Source organism: Ranitomeya imitator, chromosome 2, assembly GCF_032444005.1.
Source record: "Ranitomeya imitator isolate aRanImi1 chromosome 2, aRanImi1.pri, whole genome shotgun sequence".
Lineage (NCBI taxonomy): Eukaryota > Metazoa > Chordata > Amphibia > Anura > Dendrobatidae > Ranitomeya > Ranitomeya imitator.
In genome coordinates, this window is record NC_091283.1 from 574,504,208 (window position 1) to 574,510,699 (window position 6,492).

At 41.8% G+C, this 6,492-nt stretch overlaps 1 long non-coding RNA gene across 1 annotated transcript; it reads left to right on the plus strand.

Annotated features, from left to right (window-relative positions):
* The first annotated feature begins 5,319 nt into the window (after positions 1–5,319).
* On the plus strand, positions 5,320–6,241 carry LOC138667599 (uncharacterized). Its single transcript, XR_011318848.1, has 3 exons — positions 5,320–5,499; positions 5,717–5,907; positions 6,063–6,241. It is a non-coding gene; the product is annotated as an uncharacterized lncRNA (long non-coding RNA).
* The last annotated feature ends 251 nt before the right edge of the window (positions 6,242–6,492 follow it).

The following is a 6,492-nucleotide window of genomic DNA, read 5'->3' on the forward strand; positions in this document are numbered from 1 at the left end:
TGTCAGCTCAGACTATCACATGAGAGAGCGGAAAAGGAAATGTTCCCGTTTTATTAGGACATCATGGAGCTGTGATCAATAAAATCTGACAGTCTTTAGTTATAAGGGTTTTCCACTCCTCGGACAACCCCTTCTGAATCACTATTTTCCCCCAGTAAAATAATAACAATTATTCTCGCCTCCGATGCTGGCATCATTCCAGGGGTTAAATGCACTGGCTCTTCTGGGAATGGTGTGACATAATGTCACGCAGTCCTTGCAGCCAATTAGTGCTGGCTTTACTCTCCTACTGATGTAATTGACATCTGGAGGAAGTGAGATCTGTTGCTACGCTCTCACTTCTTCCAGATATCTTAATTTGTCCGAAGGAGAGTAGAGGCAGTGTCAACAACACTGGAACGACGACGGCACCAAAGGTGAGTATAAGTGTTATTATGTTACTGGGGTGGGGGACATAGGGATTCAGAAAGGGTTGTTTGAGTAGTGGACAACCACTCTAAGACTTCCAAGGATGTTCACTATATAAATGCTGGACTATGGTACATTTCATTTAGGCGAAAACATAACATGAGCAACAGAACAGTGTGTAGTCATCTAAAAACACGAGAAAAAGTGTAACAGTTGTTTTCTCAACAGAGATCCACACTGTATCATTTGTTTTCACACAACTGTATTTAGGCATTGTTTTTTTTAATTACGGTAAATAACCTATTGCTGCTGTGATAGCAGACACAAACTGAAGTGTGATGCAGTTACTGAAAAATTGCAGACCATTGAGTATCTATTTTTCCAAGACAACCATGTCTTTCAACTAATTAACATTAGTGTGTTGGATCAGATTTTCATTGTTGTTTGGGCAATTGGCCCATTTTTACCATCAATAATTTTCTCATGTGCAAAAAAAATGCAAATGCTTCTCCTATCTTTTTTAATGTTAAAAACAGACAACACACAGACTGCACACAGATGGCGATGTGTGCTGTCTTGTGTTTTTCACAGACCCATAGACTTGTATGAGTGACTTGAATTAAAAATGGACATGTAAAGGATTTTTTTTATATTTGGGCTAAAAATCACGTTAGACTGTTAAAATTATAGGACACCATAGTTGCACAATACTAAATATATCATAGGTACTATTATTTAGTTACTACTATCATTGAAGAAAACTTTGTTCAGTTGTTAGTCCCACATCCGAAAAGGTCCTGATGGTATGTGGTGGGTGAAAGTAATCCAGTATCCAGTGTAAACCGTCAGTCACACTTATTCCATTCACCGATGGGTAGTGAATAATTCACAGAATGCATTCCGTAACGCGTAGGGTTTCTTGGTCCTGTGTGTGCCCTGTAGCCGGTCACGTGAGGTATCACGTGACAGTGACGTCACGCAAGGTCCTGCAGGTACGCTGCACCTTGTCGGATTTGCTCCGGAATAGAGTATTACCGCCTGTGCAAGACAGTTCATATACATTTCTAAAGAAGTAAGCCAGTCACCGGCCGGGACGGCGTCCTCTTAGCAACTGTGAATTATTCACTACCCATCGGTGAATGGAATAAGTGTGACCGACGGTTTACACTGGATACTGGATACTGGATTACTTTCACCCACCACATACCATCAGGACCTTTTCGGATGTGGGACTAACAACTGAACACAGTTTTCTTCAAAGATAGAGGTAACTAAATAATAGTACCTATGATATATTTAGTATTGTGCAAATATGGTGTCCTATTATTTTAACAGTCTAACCTGATTTTTAGCGCAAAAATAAAGAAAATCCTTTACACTGTTTATTTTTGGACGAATAGGGTGGTTTCGTCCTATTATTTGCTGCGATTAATCTAAGGTTGTGGTGCGGCGCCCTCTGGCTGATTTTATATTTAAAAATGGACATGTCTCTGATGTTTTTTGCAGGCACACAATCTGCAAAAAACATGGATTTGTGACTAGCCCATATGCTATAAATTGTATGTGTTCTTGTTGTAAAAAATACGGATAGAACACATACATGAAAAATGAACGTCGCTTAGGTGAAAACTAGCAACCAAACCAATCCAGACAGAAGTGAAAATGAATTTATTAAAAGACATTTACTGCATATTAAGCCAGCAAAATACAAATTTAAATAGTCATAGATATTGTATTGTGATGAGGAGACCCAAGAATATACATTTATGTAAAGAAAATGTGCTGAGATTGCTAACTAGATAAAGCCTAGGCCCAAATAGATAGATAGATATATAACAATTGCTTGAGAAAGGCTCTCCACGGGCCGAACCGTTGCTATTATGGGCTATTAAATTTCAATACCTTCATAACCTTATCCAGAATGGTGTGCTACCTCTGATTTTTGGACTACTAGATAGATATGAGATAGATAGATAGATAGATAGATAGATAGATAGATAGATAGATAGATAGATAGAGTAGATAAAAAGGTGGGTGGTTATACAAAGCTTGTCCATTTTCATTATTTTCTTATTTAGGGGAATTTGACAGCAACTATGTGGACAATTGCGGAAGTTATCTGCCAATAAATCTAGCTCTGTCTCATTCGTAAAATGTAAGAGACTATTGCATGGTGTGATTATTTTGCTTTTGCAGAAAATCATTCCTGTGCACTAGCACATTGACTAGCATTGTAGTCTGTGTTCAAGCTGTTCACAAGAACAAGGCCAAGAATCTGCTGCACAGGCCTAAGGCTACATTCACAACACATTCAGTGTTTACAATATATACGTCCATTGAAAATGTACCAGTTAGGCAAAGTGCACATGTTGAATATTTGGTGAGTTTTTTACCTCAGTATTTGTAAGCCAAAACCAGGAGTGGGTGATAAATGCAGAAGTGATTACGTGTTTCTATTATACTTCTCTGATGACTGTTCCACTACTGGTTTTGGATTACAATTACTGATGTAAAAAATTCACCAAGTACTCGTGTGCATGTGGCCTTAATGTTATTACCATATGTACACAACTTTCTGCCTATTACATACTTATTTTTTCCTATGCAGTGTAAGGCAGGGAGGGGGATCATATGCGAGGGTCGGTATGTTTCCCCCAGGATGCGGACAGAGTCCTATTAGACCCACAGGAGTGCCTTGTGGTCACAGCAGGATGCCTGTGGGCCACAGGGCAAAATAAAAGTAAGCGTGGACCTGGTCAAGCTATTTGGCCTAGGCATTGTTCAGGAAAAAACGGTATGGGCTTTTATTTTTGAAACGGACTGCAGGAAAGAAGTAAGGCCATTCCGTTTCCTCCAGGCTGGGTCTTGCAAGTGGCCTATGGCCACAGATTCCAGTTGGAGAGAACAACAATGCAGGAAGGATTTGCATGTGTCAGATTTGTCTTGCCTGCATCCAGAGCAGTAGGTCTGCAGAACTCAACTATGTGAGGCAATGCAGAGCCATGAGGAGCCAAAAGACCTGACATCCTCAGGGCACACGGCTGTGCAGTCACCCATGACAACCAGTCACGGACTGTCTGTGTTTCCTCACTGCGACCCGGAGGATCTGATTTACTTCCTTTGTGAGTATGCTGTTCTATTAAAGGGAACCTGTCACCTACTTTTTTGCATATAAGCTGCGGCCACCTCCTTTAGGGGCTTATCTACAGCATTCTGTAATGTACATTTGGTATCTTTATGTTTGAAGCATGATATGTGGGAAAAGGTTGAAAAGATCCAGGGAGCCTAATACTTTCGCAAGGCACTGTAACTTGTTTTTCTTATCGTTCAGGTTACATCGGGGTGGAGGGGAGGGTTATCTACAGAATTACAGAATGCTGTAGATAAGCCCCTGATGGCGGTGGCCGATGCTTATATATGAAAAACTAGGTGACAGATTTCCTTTAAAAGACACTTTACTTTGAACTTTTCCTGGGTCACTGCCTCATCCCTGTACAGTGTGTGCACTTCAGCAGTAAAGTAAAAAGTGTGGGCAACTAAGTTTTTGATTATATTTGGGGTTGCAGAATCCGAACATAAACTAAAGTATGTGCTTTTAGGAATATTGAACTGGAAAGACAATGAGCGCAACAGGGTCTTATCCGGATAACAGTAGGTGAATGTGGGAAAATGTGCTCACCTGTTAGGCTGGGTTCACACTGCGTTGTGTGAACCCATTTAACGGACTACGTTACACCATGGCATAACGCAGTGTAACGTAGTCCGTTAATGCCATTACTTGCAATGGCGAACGCATCTCTAGCGCACGCCCACAATGGGCGTGCGCTAGCGATGTGCCATCATTGAGTGACGGACCCGAGACGCAGGCTGCAGTGTTTCGGCGTCCATCACTGCTAGCGCACTGCTAGCGCAGATAAAGCTAGCAGATGCTCCATCTGCGCTAGCGCAGTGCCAAAATCGGCACTTGCGTTAGTGCAGTCCGTTTAATGGATTTATTGAACGGACTGCACAACACAAGTGTGAACCTAGCCTTAGGGCTGTATGATTACAACTGCTTGAAGAGCTTAAAATGGCTGCTGCAGACCCTCTATATGGAGAACGTCTAAGGCTGGAGAAGAATGGGTTGAGATCTGTGCTGCTGACTAATCAGTGATGAGTAGAAAAACGGGAATGCCGGAATGTGATTTATTCGTTAATACATTTTCTTGCTCACCACTGACTCACTAAAGCGCTGCGGAATATGTTGGCGCTATATAAATAAAAATTATTATTATTATTATTATTATTATTATTATATTATCAGCAGTGCATATTTTAACCCATTCTGGTTTCACATTTGTGGTTGTGTCCGCAGTGTTTATGCCGTATTTTTCCGCATGCGTCGTGTATTCCTATCTTTAACATTAGGGACGCAGGTGCCTGTGATTGGATGCGTATAGCCGTGTTTGACGAAGCATGCATCGTTTTGTTTTCTGCGGCTTGGCACGGTAAATGCTACATGTTGTAATTTCAGAGGCACGAATTTGCCGCCTAGAAACGTATGCAGCTGTTAGCAGGAGGAATGCGGCGAAAAAGCACATTTCAGTCTATGAGAACGCATGCGTTCACAAGCACATGTGTTTATTTGCGTTTGTGAACGCATGCATTTTACTACAGGAAAACCTGTCTAGACACAGATTAGCCACCCCCACATATACAAACTGATAAAAGGAAGGAGTGGGCATTTGCAGGTCACTACTCAGCAGACTGGGAACAAGAGAACAAGCTCTGAAGCTGTGAGGAATCTACACTTTGAACAATGTGAGTATCAAAGCCAATGTCTATATTTTCTTTTTTCTCTCTCTATATGTCCTAATAATTTCTGTTTTTTTTTTCTTGCTGCGTGCATCAGAATGTCATCATCTTCTTCTGAGGAGCGTCTTGGGACTGAACAAGGTGGAAATGACAGTGAAGTGAGTACTAACCTCTTCAGATTGGTAAGTATTCTCTGTCACATGTGTAGATGTTTTTTTTCTTTTTCAGAACAGTTCTTCAACTGCGGCAGAGGCCGAGCAGGAGCAGCGTGGACACGGTCATGTGGCAAGGCGACGTGTAAGTATTCCTGACTGATTGGACTCTGTTTATTGTATCCTGACTTTACTATTCTTGACTGTTCATTTCTTTACTTTGCTCTTTCTTTGCCTTTTTCTTCTTGACTTCTTTTTTTTTTCGTGACTTTGAATATTCTTGCCTGCTTTCTGTCTCTGTTGTTTTCTTTCTTTTCCTTATGTTAGTGTCTCAAACATTAAAGTATTTATTTATTTTCTAGGTTCCAGATTGGGATGAGGACCTTATTGACAATAACATCCTCATCTCCCTGGTCCATGAGTGAGTCCCGCTGTGGAAATCCGGGTTCCGCAGCACTCGGACAACGTGACGATCTGGCGACTATGGAATGAGGTGGCACAAGCGATGTGAGATGGCTGGGACAGCACCCCGGCTAGGGCCACAATGCAATTCGTAAGTATTGCAATGCGGTGTGATGCAGCAGTGACCTTGGCCGGGATCACACAACTGTGTGTGATCAGAGAAACTCCTGAGAGTTTCTCTGATCACACACACAGTTGTGTGATCCCGGCCAAAAGTGCATTGTCTAACCATTTTTTTTTTAACAGTGCTCAAAGTCAGAACATGTTGGCGCTCGATGAAGGATCGCTTCAACAAGGACCTTCGTCAAGAGAGCCGGGTTCTGAGTGGTTCTGGAGCAAGGATCAGAAAATATAAGCATCACCGCATGCTGTCATTTTTTGAGACCATAACAAATGGCATTGATGGGCCTTGAGTGTTGGGGAGAGGTCGTGGCAGGGGAAAATTAAAATTTTTGCCATACAAATGTTGGCCCGTATCCGAGTTCTTGAAAGTCTGTGAGTCATTGCCACGGCCAAAAGCTCCAATGTCCATGGTGATAAAGCGACAGTCCACATCTGCTATTGCCATGAGCACTACAGAAAAATATTTCTTGTAGTTAAAGTACTCCGAACCAGATCTGGTGGGTTTGATAATCCGTATGTGCTTTCCATCCACCGCTCCCAAACAGTTGGGGAA